The sequence below is a fragment of the Saccoglossus kowalevskii genome, chromosome 2 (assembly GCF_978046115.1).
Source record: "Saccoglossus kowalevskii chromosome 2, keSacKowa6.1, whole genome shotgun sequence".
Classification (NCBI taxonomy): Eukaryota; Metazoa; Hemichordata; class Enteropneusta; family Harrimaniidae; genus Saccoglossus; species Saccoglossus kowalevskii.
This window is the reverse complement of record NC_140642.1, coordinates 19,784,570-19,803,998: the sequence shown is the minus strand read 5'-3', so window position 1 is coordinate 19,803,998 and position 19,429 is coordinate 19,784,570.

Below are 19,429 nucleotides of genomic sequence, written 5' to 3'. Positions count from 1 at the left end.
ACAAAAACACTGTCTCTAGCTACTAGTACAAAGAACTGATTTATTCAACCCCAAAGAACTATAAGTAAACAAGGTTGCATAACCAGAACTTCCTGTTTGTACAGGGTCAATTGCCATATGTTATAATTAACATGCTTTGTGATTACATATCATGACACCGGACCGTTGTTTGATCCCCAGGATTCCTGGGGGGGGGATAAGTGGCGACTTTGAACCTCTGGTTGATCTGTATTTTTCTGCCATGTTCCGAATACTATGAAGTCTGAAGAGCAAACACGTGTTATGCATTTCAGGCCATTTTGACATTTGCGATTCAACGGATAGTACAATATTAAAAATATCGCCGCACCAAGTATTTTCTTAATTACTAGTAAATAAAAACATTATTTTGAATCAAAAACAATACGTTTGTTGTAGTAAATATAATATAACAGGGAACGTGAGCTGGAATTAGACCGTCGTGAGACAGGTTAGTTTTACCCTACTGATGAGTAGTAAATATAATTTTTAATAAATGAAATGCACAACATTGTATTGAATTTACAAAACTTGACATTTCAAATTAAAACTCTCATCCGCTTACATCACAAACAAAACGACAGCTTTTGCACGTTGTTTTAGCGCTGTCAGTATTCTCACTTCCGGGTTTGTCATCGTGTGCGTGAAATGCAATGTGCGTCGTCGTCTACTTGGAAATGCGTCTGTGTCAACTTGAGAATGCTATTTGCGTCGTCGTCTACTAGAAAAAGTGTGTCTGCGTCAACTTGGAATGAAAAATGCAAAGTCTACTAGGGGGACTCGTTTTGCGTCGACAACTTGAAAAGTGCAAGTTGCGTCGTCTACTAGGGGGACTTGTTTGCTTCGACAACTTGGAAAATGAAGTGTCGTCGTCTATAAATTAAGGAACCGCGTCAACGACAAATACGCTGTAGTGTGTTAGTGACTTCTACAAATCATCACCTGTTAAATCGCGACTACTACAACTCGCTTTGCGACAACTGCTAATTAATTAGCGACGACTGTGAATAAGTTTTGCACTGATTGCTACCACTACAATTAGTAAACGTAGACATCGGAAATCGCACTTTTGTTGAAGAAGCAGCTAAATTTTGAAGCTATATGTTTTACCATGCAATTTATATTGACGCAGCAGGGTCCCGTACGGCTTTCCATACATTCTCAAGTTGACGCACATTGCATTTCCAAGTAGACGACGACGCAAATTGCATTTTCAAGTTGACGCAGACGCGTTTCCTGGTAAACGACAACGCACAGTGTATTTTTCAAATTGACACCAACGCAACATTTGAGTTAGGGTGCGGATGATAATCTTCGCAGACAAAATTTTAAGAAAAACCAAGTCAGAAATAATATTTATATAAAATAAAACCTGTGTATAGTAGCAACCGCCCAATGAAACAGTCTTGATATGGAAGACTATTGGAGGTTGATATTTGTATATGGATCTCCAACTCGTATATTTGTCATAAATTAAAGAAATGTGACTTGAGAAAATTTAAAGGTTGTTTTGTCAGTGGCATGCTAATTATTTAGGTCACTGAGCAAATAAGAATCTGCAAAAATATTCGTGAGTAACCACGTAATATAGGTGTTTTATAAGTTGATCATACCACCACCTCCATCACACGTTATGTCTTGAAACTGCCTAAAGGTTTCGCTATAACTAGTTAGGCTTTATATAATATAGAAAAGTTCACTAACACAGTTTTAAACTATATAAAATACTGCATTAAAACAGAAATTTAGCACACAAATGAGTGAGAATATAATTTACTATTTCCCCTTTTCAAGTTTCTATCATAATTATCTTCTTAATTATAACAATGAAAAGTTACCAATAGTAAATGGCATCAATATAAAAATAATTATTTTTATGAATATAGCTGCACTACAATTTGAGATCACTTACGTATATACACTGGCGGATCCAGAAATTCGGTAAGGGGCGCTACTGTTGACGTGGGCTGGGTTTGTCAATTTTTTGTTTGCGGGCTGAAGGGGGTAGGGCGCCTGGAACATACGTGTTTATTTACATGTTCGCCATATAAAAAGACATAAAGTCATTATTAGTTTAATTTGTTCAGGTCCTAGTAGTTTGACGTCGTACTAGCGGTCAGGGACTGCCGATGGCAGGGTAGTTAATATACATGGTTAAGAGATCATTGTGCATTTTTTCATGTGGATTCACCATAATAAAATTGCCCGCTAGATTCTCAATAATATCATTTGATAGACATTAAAACAATGAATAAATAGAATAGTCAGACCCATGTGAGCTGAAAACTATAGCAAGTAATTATGAAACACCAGTTTTCAGCTCAGGTGTATATTAAATAGCAGAACATAGGGGATTGAGCATTTAAAATATAGGGAGATGGAAGCGTGTGACCAATGCAATACTCTTTTCATATTGTCTTATCTGTACGTTTTTATTTATCTTGAATTTCCTTCTTTCATGCATTTCTTTCCCTGTGTCTAACTTGCAAATTATTTGTTTCAAGAAATTGTTCAGCAACCACCCATGATTTAAAATTACCAACCCCTTAAGTTATAAGAAAAAGGCAACACAAATAACCAGTAGCGATAAACATTGTCCCATTTTGCGTGGTCTACACGAAAACACATAAGGCAAAAAAAATTGTTTTGTTGCCCTCAGCCACCGAACGAAAAATATGAAATAATAAAATATCGGGTCGCTTTTTTTTTTTTTTTTTTTTTTTAATAGGCCCAAAAGTGAGTAAGTAAAAACTCACCATTTTAAGTAGTAAAAGTGTTTCCTCTAAAAATTAACGATCCCGGACGTTATGTTTAGTAATTGACAAAAACACTGTCTCTATCTACTACTTCTAAGAACTGATTTATTCAACCCCAAATAAGTAAACAAGGTCACATAATTTGCATAATGAGGACTTCCTGTGTGTACAGGGTCAATTGCCATATGTTCATAATTAACATGCTTTGTTGATTACATATCATGACACCGGGCCGTTGTTTGATCCCCAGGGTTCCCAGGGGGATAAGTGGCGACTTTGAACCTCGGGTTGATCTGTATTTCTCTGACATGTTCCGAATACTATGAAGTCTGAAGAGCAAACACGTCTTTATCATTTCAGGCCATTTTGACATTTGCGATTCGAAGGATAGTTGGTGCACAATAATTAAATAAAAACTATATTGACAAAAACAATACGTTTGTTGTAGTAAATATTATTTTTAATAAATGAAATGCACAAATTTTTATTGAATTTACAAAACTTGACATTTTATATTATTATTAAAACTCTCATCCGCTTACATCAAAAACAAAACGACGGCTTTTGCACGTTTTAGCGCTGTCAGTATCGCAGTAATGCCATCGTGTGTACGTACCAGTGTTGGATCTGGGGAGTGGTCGGGGACACCCCCCCCCCCGTTGACAAAATTAAGTTAAAAAAAAAATCCGACCGACCGACCCAATTTTTCAATTTTCCGACTTGAGGGCAACATAGGTTTTTTGGGGGGGCTAATGGGTGACGAGATATTTTAGTGTGTACAATGGATATTTCAGCGATATTTGGTGGAACTATGAACAGAATAGCAGTCAATACTTGATTGTGCTCGTTTGCCTGGGAGCAATACTAAAACCGATTAATAACATACAGTAATGAACATGACCAATTCGGATCAGGTCAATCGATGACTATACTTCCAGGTTTTTGTCATTTACTTATTCTCGACAGATGCGAGATATCGAACTTGAAAATGCACTGTACATTTTGTGTCGTCGTCTACCAGAAAAACGGTCTGCGTCAACTTGAAAATGCAATGTGCGTCGTCGTCTACTAGAAAAAAATGCGTCTGCGTCAACTTGAGAATGCTATATGCGTCGTCGTCTACTAGAAAAAGTGTGTCTGCGTCAACTTGGAATGAAAAATGCAAAGTCTACTAGGGGGACTCGTTTTGCGTCGACAACTTGAAAAAAGTGCAAGTTGCATCGTCTACTAGGGGGACTTGTTTGCTTCGACTACTTGGAAAATGAAATGTCGTCATCTATAAATTAAGGAACCGCATCAACGACAAATACGCTGTAGTGGGTTAGTGACTTCTACAAATCATCACCCGTTAAATCGCGACTACTACAACTCGCTTTGCGACAACTACTAATTAATTAGCAACGACTGTGAATAAGTTTTGTGCTGATTGCTACTACTACAATTGGTAAACGTAGACATCGGAAATCGCACTTTTGATGAAGAAGCAGCATAATTTTGAAGCTATATGTTTTACCATGCAATTTATATCGACGCAGCAGGGTCCCGTACGGCTTTCCATATATTTGGGACTGCATACTCAAGAAACAACTCACAATATGATAATAATTACAAAGGACAAAAAAAAACTATGTTTTAACTTTTATATTCCCTATCATTAATATATAAAGTTCCGTTTTTGAATACTGGCTTGTCACCGCGATTATACGCTTCTAACACAATGTTCTTTTTCACATAGTCCGCTTTGCACAAATCAACAACAGCGAAAATTTGCGTTCCCTCCAAAGCTTTGCGAGACATTTTCTTTACTTTAAACTTCTGAGGTCTGAATACAAATTTAGCACTTCATACTAGTATGAGAACAGCACCGAGACAGCTGGAAAATATATGTTTGAATGACTATTTCTTCAGCTATACATATTTCAGTGCATATTAAATATCTAAATAGCTTTGCATAATAATCGAACCAATTAGTTTCTCAGATTGATATAAATTTATTCCTCGTGTTGTAATGTACATAGACTTTTCTTTTTTCAATTATAATGTTCAATACTGAAGTTGCTTTCACAATAATACTATATTGATTATCATCAAGTGTTTCCTCTCGTTGGTTCAGTATTCACATAATCACAAAATATGAAGAAAATGTTGAAAAACACAGCTAATAACTAGTTAACTACTTTTTTCGTAGGCAGTTACCAGGAAACAGAACTTTTTGATAATTTGTTTCAATCATATGACAAACGAGTCGTTCCAAAGAAAAAATGCAACATCAGAGGTACCCGTAATATCATTTTCAATTGCGGTATCATCTATCGTGAATGTGGTATGTTTAATTTGTTTCTATATGTTGTTACATGACTGCCTACTTGTCTGTTTGTCTTTCTGTGTGTGTGGGGGGGGGGGGTGCGTGTGTGTGGGTGTGGGTGTGGGTGTGTATGGGGGGTGCGTGTGTGTGTAGTTGCATTGCTATATGTTCCGAGGTCCAAAATACACATATATACCAACTTCTGTGGACATACACACTTTCCGAGGACCATTTTCATAGTCCTCGGAAAACATAATTTATATTAATAGTTAATTCGATTATTAATACGTTTTGCGTAGCTTAGGTTTAGTATCTGGGGAAGGTATGATTCAGTTTATATTAATATTAATATAATTGTACAATACCTCCCCCCCCCGATACTAAACCTAAGCTTTGCGAATATTTTCATGTTCAGTCACGGGATATTGAAGTTTTGTTTAATTGAACTTAATTAAAACGCAATTCTACATTGTATTGCATTGTAATTGAGTTTAATTAAACTCCAATTAAAACGCAAATATATATAGAAACGCGTTTTAATTGAGTTCATATTGCAACTATATTAAAAGTTAATTCAACTATATTAAAGTGTGTGGCTTCACAACTAAGGTTACACCAGTGTGTGTGTGTGTGTGTGTGTGTGTGTGTGTGTGTGTGTGTGTGTGTGTGTGTGTGTGTGGCTGTCTATCTATATATCTCTAATATTTTCTACATGTCTTCAACACCCCCAGACTAAACTAAACAACTGAACTCTAAACATTCTTTAATTTTATTATAGGACATAAAGAACAACAAAGCATTGTTATCTGTTTGTAGAAAGTTGGTAAGAATCATTGTGTGAGAAACATTTTTCAACAAAGTTCTAGTGACGATGTATTGGGTTGTGTTTCCTCGAATAATAGCTTCATGCATTAACGAATTAGCCAAAACTCAATTGTCTGTCAGTAAAATAGGCTAACCAACACATTAATCTCGCCTTCATTACATGCAATATATTTACTTAAAACTGAATACCCATTTCCTGCTAATCGCGAATCTAAAGGCAGTTTAAGGTGTTGATATCGTTTTGATCTGTAGTTTTGAGATATTGTACTATATTCTAGATGACGAGCGACTGACAAAACACACACGGTTGCTAATTTGAACGGAATTGCCTTCACCCAGTTCGCAAAGTTGTACGAAACATCCTGAGAATATTTTCAGTAAATTATTTTGTTGGTCCTTCTCTGCTATTTTTAGAGTTGGATTGACCCAAGACTTGAATGGAATCGAGAGCAATATCCAGGGATAGATATATTACGTATCAATATGGATGACATATGGGTTCCGGACATTGTTCTATATAACGGGTGAGTTTTCTGTAAAATATAGAAATAACAAGCTGTTTCCATTTTGGGAACATGTCACTGTTCAATACACCAAAACAAACCATTGTATGTCTATAACACGTTGTTATATGTATATATGTAATAACGACAACTTCCTTATAGAACACATGTACATGAAGGAATTGCTAGATTCATGAGAGAAAAAGTGAAACAAATTTTGTGAGTTATCTGAAGTATCTATTTTAACATATAGTATAATGGTATAATAAACCTGCTATTAAAAAATGACGGGGGGGGGGGGGATAACATACCAAAAAGTAGTTCAAATAACTAAACGTTGTATTTGCAAAATAAAAGTCCATGAAATTAAACACAATACAAAAAAATGAATTTCATAATGTTCAGTCTATGAAATTATATTTACTTTTAAGAGTTTATTTTAAGTAGGCTAAATGGGCCAAATTTGTCACAAATTTTCATAAGATATCACCTGATATTCACACATATATATATATCAAATAATCTAATATTCAAATTATCATAAGAGCAACTTTGTCTGAAGATATATATAGATTCAAGTCCAAACAACTACTGAAACATCTTCTGGCATTGTGTTTAATGAAGAAACTCATCAGTGATAAGGGGGGGGGGGGATAACATACCAAAAAGTGGTTCAAATAACTAAACGTTGTATTTGCAAAATAAAAGTCCATGAAATTAAACACAATACAAACAAATGAATTCCATAAATGGACCCCAAGGTGATACTCAAGTTCAAGAGCACGAATATAGAAAGTATTTTCACCACTGTTATAATAAGAAGCTTTTGAATGTTTTTTTCTTATAACATTTCTTACTATGTTTACAGCAAACAGACACAAACCCACAAAGCCATGGGTATATTATACCCAGATGGAATGATATTTTATTTACCGCCGTATGAAGAGAAAGTAATGTGTAACTTCGGCAGTGCGTTTTGGTTCCCCTACGACACACATAAAATCACAATTAAGTATGGCTCATGGGCTTATGACGGTACTGCTGTTGATCTAGGAGAGATCCAAATCGATATTGAATCGATATTTGGCAAAATGCAATCTGGGAATTAGTTGAATATGAAGGTGTCAGAAACGCTGTCAAATATCCATGTTGTGAAGAAATATTTGTTGATGCTACTTTTTCATTAACCATTACAAGGAGATCATCTGTTTATCGCACATTTGTGTCATCTCTCCTGGCGCCCTCTGTGTTGTTATCTGTCTGCCTCGTGTTCGTGTTCGCACTACCTCCTGTCTGCCGTGAGAAGATGACATTAACAGTAGCCATAATGATTGGCGTGTTACTGTTAAATTATATGCATTACACACACATCGGTTTACCCACAATACTTGGTGACTTCCTTCTATTTAGTTTGGTTGTTCTGACAGTATTGGTAATCGGGGAGACGGCACTGGTGTATGCCATCTATTACGGTGTCTGTGAAGTTCCTAGTTGGGTTCGGAAGTTATTCGTTGATTGGTTGGCACGCTTTGTTTGTGTTAAAGTTGATTCCATACGGCAGGACGACGTTGAGATGAAGCAGCCAACGACTAATGGTGACGAGAAAAAGCCAAGCGAGCTACAAAATCGTCTGGTAAGTTTGATGGGAAACATGTACAGAAGCATTACTTCATTACAGTGCATTTATTCACAGGGAACCAATAATATCAGATTATATTATGTAATAAAGCTAGATTAGGTCCAAGTTGTTAGATTATGGCTAAGTGGTTTATTAAGTGGACGCACTAAAATTTTAGAGAATATTACGCCCTCTCCAAAAAAGAAACAGTAAATAGAGTAAGACTTATTGTGCATAGACAAGAAAAGCCTACTACCCCCATCATCCATCAGAATAAGGTAATACTGTTTTCATTAAAATGGTTGTCTAACATGACTACTACTACAACCTGACAATACTTTGGAAATTTTCGTATGAAACCAACTGCTTTTTCCAGCTAGATGCCAAAAAATCAGTCTGTGAAGGGGCTAGGTGGGCGAGAAAACCCATATTTGCAATGCAATGGACATACCCTGGTTGAGCACAGCTGAAAACACTAATCATCTAAATAGAGGCTGGTGTGTATCTCCTTGGTGAACACCATAAGGCATGTCAAGCCAAACGGGAGGGCAATTAAGTAAACACATACTTTCGTTCCTGGACTACATACTATGGGAATAAGCAGATGAGCGTTTCACATGTCTAAGAATGCAATGAAATCCAGTTACGTCGCTAAGGTTACTACTAATGTTTTTTTCCTGAATGTGCAGATTTAGTTTACCTAAGTTTAGGATCATGCAAAACTGTCACTTGCTTTGGTGTGGTTTGGAATATGGAGAGTATACCAGGAATCCTGATAGTGGTTGCCCGCTTTTTATCTCCGATGTCGACTTATTCGACTGAGTTGAGCTGTACACATTACTGATTATCTCTCGTTGTTCGGCATCCGGTTGATTCAACTTTACTTTTATTTTTTGATAACAGCAAGTGCCTTTGCTTTTGTATATGTACCTTGGGTAGACCTCTCTCAGATTTTGTTTTTCATCATTTCTTGATGATATATTCAATTTTCTAATTTGCATGATTATCTTTTGTAATTTTTGGTGAGAAATCGTCTTGAAAAGGGCAATGGCTTTGCTGTTTTATATTTTCGACCTTTTCTTTAAAATGGCTAGCCAAGTTGCTTCGATATTTTATATGCAAACACCTTGGACGGACCTCACAGATTATTCCTATTTCGTGAGAACAAGTTAAATTTTGTATTTTAATGATACATTTTTCTCATTTTTGGAAAAAAAAGCTGTTTTCAACTGACTAACTACAATGTATATGTTATTTAATATCATTTGCTACCTGTTTAGTAATTAGACTCCAACATCGTAACTGCAGGACATAGATTCTTTGCAAATGAACAGTTCACTCTGCAACTGGGCTGTGGCCTGTTAGTTCAAGTGTTTCTTTACACCTTCATCTTGAATTATATTGAATGCTGGCGACAGGGGATGCTTTTCTCAAAGATTGTTTCTCTGGTGACAGTACGTCTGCTAATGGATTCAGTAATGATAACTTTTGCCGAGTTTTGTTCTGATAAGAAAATTTTCTAACCCTAGGGGTTGGGAAAGGGCGTTTTGCTCTTGCCCTGCATATTAATGTAATAAAACAATATAATTCTTAGTATGAATGAACTTAGCAGGCGTGCAGTGACCAACAAAAGCATCTTGATGAAGGCGAGTTTTCAATCAAGAAGTTTGTCGCAATGAAAGCCAGTCAGTAAATGAGTTCGCTTCTCGGGTACGTTTGTACAGCTGAGCTTACGATGTGGGTTTAGTTACACTGAAAGACTACGTTTTGACTTTTACAAATGTTGTATAAATGTGTGTATAAACTAAAGTTCAGTTAAATATCAGTTCAGGGTATATCAGTGATTTGGTATAGTATGCAATACAATTCGATGCAAAGACAAGCACGCTAATGAGAGTTCTTATTTTATATTTTCAGGTCTGTAACAATGATTGGGTGATTGTTGCCAATGTGATTGACCGCATATGTTTCTGGGTTTTCGTCCTGACCTATTCTATAGGAGCTGCTGTGTTGTTGATCCGGAAGTGAAACCCTAACGACGAGCATTAGTATAGGTCTCATGCCACTAATTAACAAATGGCTGCTCGTAGCCAATTTAAATGCCTTGAAAGAACCAATGAAATTGTTTAAATATTTTTTTCTCAGGTGCTCCCTGTTTGAGGGCGTAATCACCTGGGTCGAAGGTGAGACCAACATGTGGTCTTTTGTTTACTACTTAGCGGCTGTGTACCTGTGGGTTTATTCTGTGTGTATTTGGATGTTCTAATCTTGGTGTTTTTCCAGTGATTTCTCTAGGTGCAATCTAAATACAGTAGGTTTGTCTTGTTTACCTAAGATTTGTAAGAGTTTGAGCTGGCCAACATATTAGTTTTTTTCATATGGTTGATTACTGGCATGTTGATTTCCCATTTTTGTGCCATGTTTTCAACTTTCTTCGTCGTTTTCATATAGCAATCTCGTCATATGTTAACATTGTCGTCTATGGAAATTCAATTAGTGGTATGAGCCCTATAGTGGCCCGTGATCTCATGCGGCTCAAATGGTGTATTGATATGTCTCAATGCGTATATGTTTGACCCGGAAGAAAAACCCTAGCGACGAGCATTAGTATAGTGGCCCGTGATCCCACGCGGCTCAAAGGGTGTATTGATATGTCTCAATGCGTATATGTTTTATAAATTGTGACTAGTTTTAAACCATATAGTATCGCCGTGTGTTGTTAGATGCTGGGCTCATTATGCTGTTTGCAGGTGTTGTAACTCAAAAAAATGAAGAGCAATTTTTTTCACCGTATGCAATTTAAAATTGTAATATAATGAGACCTTCAGTGGTTCGGAGCAATCGGTTAAAGCGCGGTAGTCGTCGCGCTGCGCATGTGCGAGATATATGGGTCTCATATAAACAAAGATGGCGACTTTGACTGTTGCGCAGATCAACGAGTACGATCTGAGACGTTTCCAAGCTTTAATTAAATAATTTTCATGTTATTGGAAGGTATCGAAGGAGTCGCCGGCGGTAATCAGTGTAGGTCGCGCCCAAATCAAACCTCATACTTGTGATTTCCATTTGAAGAACGCATTTTAAAAATAGTATTACTAATGTTTTTTCATTGTTTCTTATTTTTAAGTCTGTTTTTTTTTTGTATCTAGAGATTATTTTGATACTGTAATCTTCAAATATTTAGTATTCGAAACACATTTATATTTTGACTACTTCGTATTATTGACGTTTTTCCGCGTGTGTATTTTTCTCGTTATAGTAATTTTATATTTAATTGATTTATATTAATTAATGTTACAAGAATTTATCATAATATAAAGAATTTAAAGTGGGATGCAACGCCAGGTCGGGTGTCGCCATGACGTCACATATGAGCTGATGCTTACTAATACTAAATGTCACCATGATGATGCAATGCTGTGTAGTGCCTTATCAACACAGTGACATCTGCTTTGGTCATCACAGTAGCTGACTCCACCCACGGCAGAAGATATGTTTGTATCATGGTAAGTGCTACAAGGTAACCGATCAGATCCAGCATGCTTTGTGTAAACAGTGTTTATTGAATGAGGTAAAATAAATTTGGGTTCAAAATAATTGTAGTGTGTAAGACGCGTGGTTGTTTGCAAACATGTGTTGCGTAATGCGTCCTCGGTCGAGACGAGACATTACATCACCTTAGATGGTTACGTTTGTACAGATTCTATGCGACAATTGATAAAATAAGAGAGGGACAGAGACAGCTCCTGGAAAACAGTTTCCAGGCATTATCCAAAGATGTTTTTGAGATTTCGAACCTTTTACATTTGAAAAATTCAAACCTACTTCTAGACCATATACGTATTAATATTGATACCTCGGGGGCTGAGCTACGTCACAAGACGTTCCACGTTGCTACGACGCGCACCACTGTACTTGCATTTCTATGGGCTCTGTGCGCGCTGCTGTGGAACGCCGATCGAGCCGGTGAAAATTCAAGAAAACAACACAAACTCAACTTTGAAGTAGTCCTGAACAACCAAATTTATATATGTTACACACGTCTCAACAATCATCCCAAAGCACCGTTTTCTGCGAGTTTTCACCGCGAGGGTTGCCATGCCCTGAGAATACCAAAATGTATTATAGCGAGCGCCACCAGAGCATAGAATAGCCAAAATCTTTTTGAACTTTTGTTTCTTCAGTAAAAACAAAAGATTTATAACATGCAACTGAAATACATTTAGGCGCCCCATCACATTTAGAATTCGTAGCAAGGCGAATCCGCTTTATTTTGAAAACAAGTTTTTTGAAAGTGACAGAATTGATGATTAATCTAGTGGGTATGGGAAGACTAAATATTGGAATGAATGAAGAAGGAATTTGTGAGTTAGCATATGTAATGATCATGACTGGGTCGATGCTGCAATTTGTGCGTTCAGGTAAAGAGCGCCCCCATATGTAACTATGTAAGCCTAACATTTAATGTAAGTGCAATTAGACAATAAAATATTTATACATGTAGTCACGATTTGTTTTTACTTTATTACAGTTTACTGTATCTTGTGTTTATATTATTAGCTGTTCAAATTTTTCCGAGAGCAGATTTCCGATTGGACATTAATGACTGCCTTTGTTAGTTTCTGGCTACAACGCGACCAGATGTCTGAGGGGATTGATTCAGGGACTAGCCTTACAACTTTTTCAGCAGAATACTTTTGTTAATATCGGCTCGCCAGACATACCGGTTCCTGTAGAAAAGTAGTACGGTATACACATAATATATTTCCCTTTTCGTGACGTGAAGTTTCGTTGACGTTACACGGTCATTGTGATATGGATTTGTCATATGCACTTTCTCACGTGAAGATATATACACATATACGATGATTATGTCCATATCCAAGGTCATGTACAATTGACATGTGATTGTTGTGGTGGTACTGCGTGGGCAAGTGAAACTATTCGCATTTTTTGAATTATAATTGACATGTAAATTGTTGAGTCAACTTCCCCCTTCTGTGTTGCCACCCAGTAATTGAGCGGCACGACGTAACGCTACATAACGCAACGCTACATAACATAATACAAGAATGGTGCGACATAACGTAACGCGATACAACGCAACGCTACATAACATAATACAAGAATGGTGCGTCATAACGTAACGCGACACAACACAACGCTACATAACATAATACAAGACTTGGTGCGACATAACATAACGTAACGCGACACAACGCAACGCTACATAACATAATACAAGACTTGGTGTGACATGACATAACGTAACGCGACATAACGCAACGCTACATAACATAATACAATACTTGGTAAGACATAACGTAACGCAACGCAACGCTACATAACATAATACAAGACTAGGTGCGACATAACGTAACGCGACGCGGCGCTACATAACATGATACAAGACATGGTGTGACATAACACAACGTAACGCGACGCAACGCTACATAACATAATACAAGACTCGGTGCGACATAACATAACGTGACGAAACACGACGGTTTATTCGACATAACGTAACGCAACATTATGCAGCAAAACGCATACTTGATGCGACGTAACGTAATGTAATGTGACGTAACGTAACGCGCTACTTAAAGCGATTTAATATAAAGTCACGTAACCTTATCGTTGCGTGAAAGTTCGATGTAAAGTAATTGAAATAACATGTTCTTTACTTGTGTTTGTAATTTTCGTAGCCAGGATTAAGTGTGCGTGATATGTTATTACCACCTTTCCTGGCAATAAATACTGCGCACCTTCTTACTGTCATCCAAGATACATTGTAGACCACCTTGACAAAAAACTAAAAACGTAATCCTACTGAAATCTTTTGAAAAATATAGCCATATTGATATTATTTAATTTACTCAGCATTAACATTAACGAATCGTGTAATACATAGTAATAATATAGTTTTTTTTTTATTTCCGATACAACACACTTTGTTATTGACGTATTTGCGTATTAATATGTTTTACTTACTGCCTTGTGTATCACATATTTAAAAGAAGGAGAAGAATGCAGGGGTAGGAATGACGTAGTCATATTTACCAATCGGTTCGATCGCTGAATATTTAGGTCGTCGGCGACTTTCTTCTGCCACAAAAATCGTGTGGTGACGATGTCCACTGGGGATTTAGCCACTCCATTACCTGTGCGCGAAAAATGTCAAATAAGGGTTGTTGATTTCACACCATTTAAGAAATGGACACACAATGACACGAGAGAACAGCACTCCAGTTCATCTCTGGCGCAGCGTTAATGTGTTTCCACTTCTTCTCACTATCATCCTTCTTCGCGACCTTTTATACAATCTCCTCAATGAGTCGGCCTCTTGTCTCAAATGGCCCGAAAGATCAAACAGGGCCCTTCAGACATCAGAGCTTCTTCCATAGCACTTTATGTACATGTTGCAGTTAAGTCCTTTCTCAACTCTCAAGGTGATGCGATGTTTGATTTCTACCCGCCGAGAACTGATATTGACAACAGTACGATGACTGTGTATATACGCCAAGTTCTTCGAATAACCGCGGTACTACCCCGACCCCCGCATAAGCGCCAGGGTCAAATGTTACTCACATATATTTTATTATTACCGGTGAATAGGTATCACTAATCAATATTAGCTCCGAACCGTCGTTTTAAGTGGCACACTTACTCGGTGTTGTTAGACAAATTATTATGTACGTCACAAAATGTAAGCATGTACGCAACATGAATTGTTTATAGAACCATCTCGCTTTTATGTGGTTATATGAAAGATATTTCGACCGAGAGCAGTTTACTGTTCATTGCACTTTATCAGCTGAATTGTACAAATATCAATACAAAGTGCAAATATCTTAATACATAATTCATCATCCAGGCTGAATAGCTCAGTATCTAAACGATACAAATTGACACAGAGCACATTTTCTATCTGGTTTATTTTATAGTTGTATTGAATGTGAATACTGCTTTATATAGGTTTGGTTCAAGTTGAAGAGTTTATGTCACCTTCTTCGGTCTTTTAATAGTGTGACGTTATCATTAAAATAATGAAAAAATAAAAAATAATGTCATGACATTTTTCAAGAAACGAGAGTCTAAAATTGTCAACATTTCTATTTTGTACTGGTTTCCATTATTTTTCCATGTCTCAAAATTTCAACATCGGATGAAGACGTTAAATATATTATTGATATTTATTCTAACACATTTCAAAAAAAACAAAAAAACATTTAATTTAGGGAGTTTACAGTGATATATTAGTTTGCCATTATATACAATGCAAAGTTATATCCCATAATGCATTGCATATACGCCCAATAACCTGTTCAGTTGTGCATAGTTTATGCTTAAAATGCAAAAGAAAAAAGAATGTGTCGACTAGTTTAGAGTGTGCATGCTTATGTTTATATTAAAGCGGGAGGGTCGTCACCTGCGCACGCGCGGGAATTGAGTTCCAAACGATGATAACAACACACGCTAAAAACGCAAAGGCTCATGGGTAGACGCTTGTTTGTAAACAATGACACGCTATGGCCACCTGACGCATGCGCAGGTGACGACTCCCCCGCTTTAATTGTTCTAAATGTACGACGGATTGTGCTAAACGACTTTTCTACATGATAATATCTGCAAAAATATTCAGATTACGTCATCCGTGTTTTATACTAGGTAAACTGCTGACAATATCTCACTGTTCGAACACGTGTTCATTTCTGCACGACATTCCAATTGAGTAATGTTTATTTCCGGTTGCTTAACGCGGGGGAGTCGTCACCTGCGCATGCGACAGACGGTCCTAGCGTCTCGTTGTTTACAAACAAGCGTCTACCCATGAGCCTTTGCGTATTTAGCGCGCGTTGTTATCGTTGCTTAGTGACGACCCCTCCGCTTTAATATATTGAATATTAAACTATTCCCAAAACAAACTACTGTGAACTAATTAAGAATTGTCTTTGGTCGACGATCAAGGTCAGCAAATCAGTTATTTTCTCATCGTTCTCATCCTGTGATTATCTTCAAAACACTGTACTAGTAAGTTGACAATAAATCAAATGATCATTCCTGGGAACGGATAATACCTATAATTTATCAAAAATCAGACTTAAGACTAATTTGTTGGAAAAGAAACCAACCGACTGAAAGTGAAAACAATCATAATCGATTTATTTGAAATAAATCCGCCGAATCTCCGCTTTAGTAACCTCTTCCAATCAAAAGTTAAGTCATCAACTTAAACGTATTTAAATTGCATTAGATTCAATTTATTGTTAATCAATTTCATTTCATTGCGTTTTAATTTTAGCTAGATAAATTCAATGTAGAGGGAACAACATGACACGTATATATAACAATTACTAATAATGTTGCAGAATCGCAGTATTCTTATTATGGATTTGATCAACATAGTCGAATCAAATTGTAAAATCTTTATATTCTACCGCCCCTTTGAGAATACCAAAATAAATGTAAATACAAATCAAACAAAACCCCATTATACGTGCATTGCCCTACACCTGAATTCAGTTAACAATTGCTTTTCGTCTCATTAATTATTAAAGATATTTATCCCGTCTCTGTTTATTACATCTTCAACGAAAACTCAGGTATACTTCCGGTATACTTCTGAGATGGAAATTATTCTTATCATGATGATCCGCGATATTGTTAAAAAAAAAACTTATTCATAATCCCTGAATTTCAAAATTAATTTCATTTTCTAATATTTCCAACATACAACTACACATATTATTAAATATCTCGCAGATGTGGTAATAGACAAAGGACCAGAAACTATATGAAGATCGTTTCCTGCATTGATTAAGCAACTTCGCCGCTGAGGGCATCGTCATTTTAAATTTCAAAATGGAATATCGTTATTATAAGCTTCATATAACCATATATTCTCATAACAATGTTTAACCAAGTCACCCGCGCTTATAACGAATTTATTAAGTTCATTTTTGTATCGTTGTTACTAAAACTTATGTTTTGAAATACGTGACCTGAAACGCACTATTATAATAACAAAAGTTGCCCTTTTTTAAAAAGATAGAGTTAATTATTTTTTAATCAAATACATTATTGGTTAATATACAATACTGTATTTATAGTTATTATTGGCGCGTAATTTTCGGCATGTATGAATCCCTCGTGTTGGCATGGTTGGCCAGAATTGATGACATGTGTGTCACTAAGAAAAAATAGAAAACAGCGCATTGACTTGACGCTCTTCGTGTCAAAAATCCCCAACCTTCGTCAACCCATCATCAACGGAATCTGTTAAATACAACACTTGTTTCAAACAAATATATTATTGAATTCGACATACTGAAATGATCTGTAGTGATTTCTCGTGATTTGATTTATTAATGAATTATATTATCTCGTCCTTCAGTTATAAATCAATAACTGCCGAGGTTGTCAGTTGACTGTGACAATATACACCCTGATATATCTACTCGTCTCTATAGTACATATCAATATTGACACAAAGAAACAGAAGTTAATGTCTTGTGTATATTATTTATACAATTTACGTGAGTATAATCGCCCCACGTGATCTAGCTCCTCTGGCTGTAATTTGCATCCCACCCCGGCATACAAATCGCTTCTTGATAAGGTACAGCTATTTTTACGCTCCATAAACCTTTCAATTTTCTTGTCATGCGGACAAAAAAGGATGCGCGAAAGAGTTTCACGCTTCGCTAAATTTGCTCCAATCTCCGCCGTGAGAGGACAGGCGATCAGTTGCTTTTCGCGCATGACTTGTGAAACTACTTTATGGCCTCGTACCTCGTACACGCCGTATCCAGGACGACTCCCTGTCAAACATGCTGTCACAGCGCGGTGATGCCCACTGTTTGTGACACTGCGTCAAACGCCTTAAAAAGTAAATATCGAGTGACTGGGAGAAATGAGGCAAACGAAATCGACGCGAATTCGTGAATTGTCAATTTCACAACTATCCGCTAATAATGCAAATAAAATTATTGCCATAAACAGGATTAGTGTAAGAGACAATCGATATGGTTTTTGAAACGAGGATCAAGTTGATGAATTTGTAAATACATAATACTACTTGAATGGATGACCTCTCAGGCATACTCAAATCTAATATCCACAACGAAAATTTGTTTTTCACATTTGAGCAAACAACAAATTGACCCCATGCCCCTTCACCTTAACTCACTAGCAGACTTCGGTTTTTGCATCTGAGCGAACGTCACGAGCGATGAAACCAATTCTGTTTAAATATCATTAATATTTTGCAATGCTGGGTTCCGTCGCATGTACAATAATAAAAACTATGACAAGTTCATCTCGAGGACTTTTTTCCCTTTTTAGGTTAGTAAATTTTATTGATGTCGGCAGGTGGCTAAATTGTTGCCCGTCGTTTGTTAGTGACCGTCCCCCCTTTTTTTTTATAGACGAACAAATCACAACTTTAAGTTTTCCTTATTTTCTATCACCTGATACCTCTTTCTACTGAGCACGATTAGTCGAAATAAATAAATAACCAAACAAACAAACAAACAAACAATAAATAAATAAATAAATAAATAAATAAATAAATAAATAAATAAATAAATAAATAAATAAATAAATAAATAAATAAATAAATAAATAAATAAATAAATAAATAAATAAATAAATAAATAAATAAATAAATAAATAAATAAATAAATAAATAAACTGAAATGATGTCTAGTGAGCATGTGAGTAATCTGTCGGTATATCATAAAGTATACTTGAAGCGTAATCCATACTTAAAAACATAACACTCGGCGCAAACTATAAGTTGTTAATTCTGTATAGTCGACACCTGACCGTAAAAGTGGAAGGGCTACGGGAATATTTATTACAAAATATTGTTTTCTATTACTCAGAATTGAAATAGACAATCTTATTGAAATATATCGTTAAACAGTTCCATTGTATATTACAGATGCGATTCGTTTGCTTTGAAGTGGATCGCTCATATACAACATTCAGCCTGTCTGTTCGGTGACATTCAAACCGTTGAACGAGAGACTGCGATGTACTTGTCCACGCTGCGATGAGTACAGAGTTGCCAATGAGTTCCACTTTGCATCTCTGCACGATTTCCACTGGGAGTATAAATGGAATTTTTTTTACGCATTTCATTGGATGCGTATGCATGTATTGATTGAAAAAAGGGGTTTATTTTGCGTCAAGTCACATGGATGTCATTCAAAGACTGCATATCAATAAGAAATCGGTAAGCCGTTTTCACAATCCTTTTTCACAAACCAAATTTGCAGTATGTGCAACTGCGGACGTCGCGACTCGTAATTGTACGAATGCGTCTATTATCATAGCCCAAAACGTGCACAATTAATTATTATTAAATGCAATATTAACTTATATTTACATTACTTGGGGG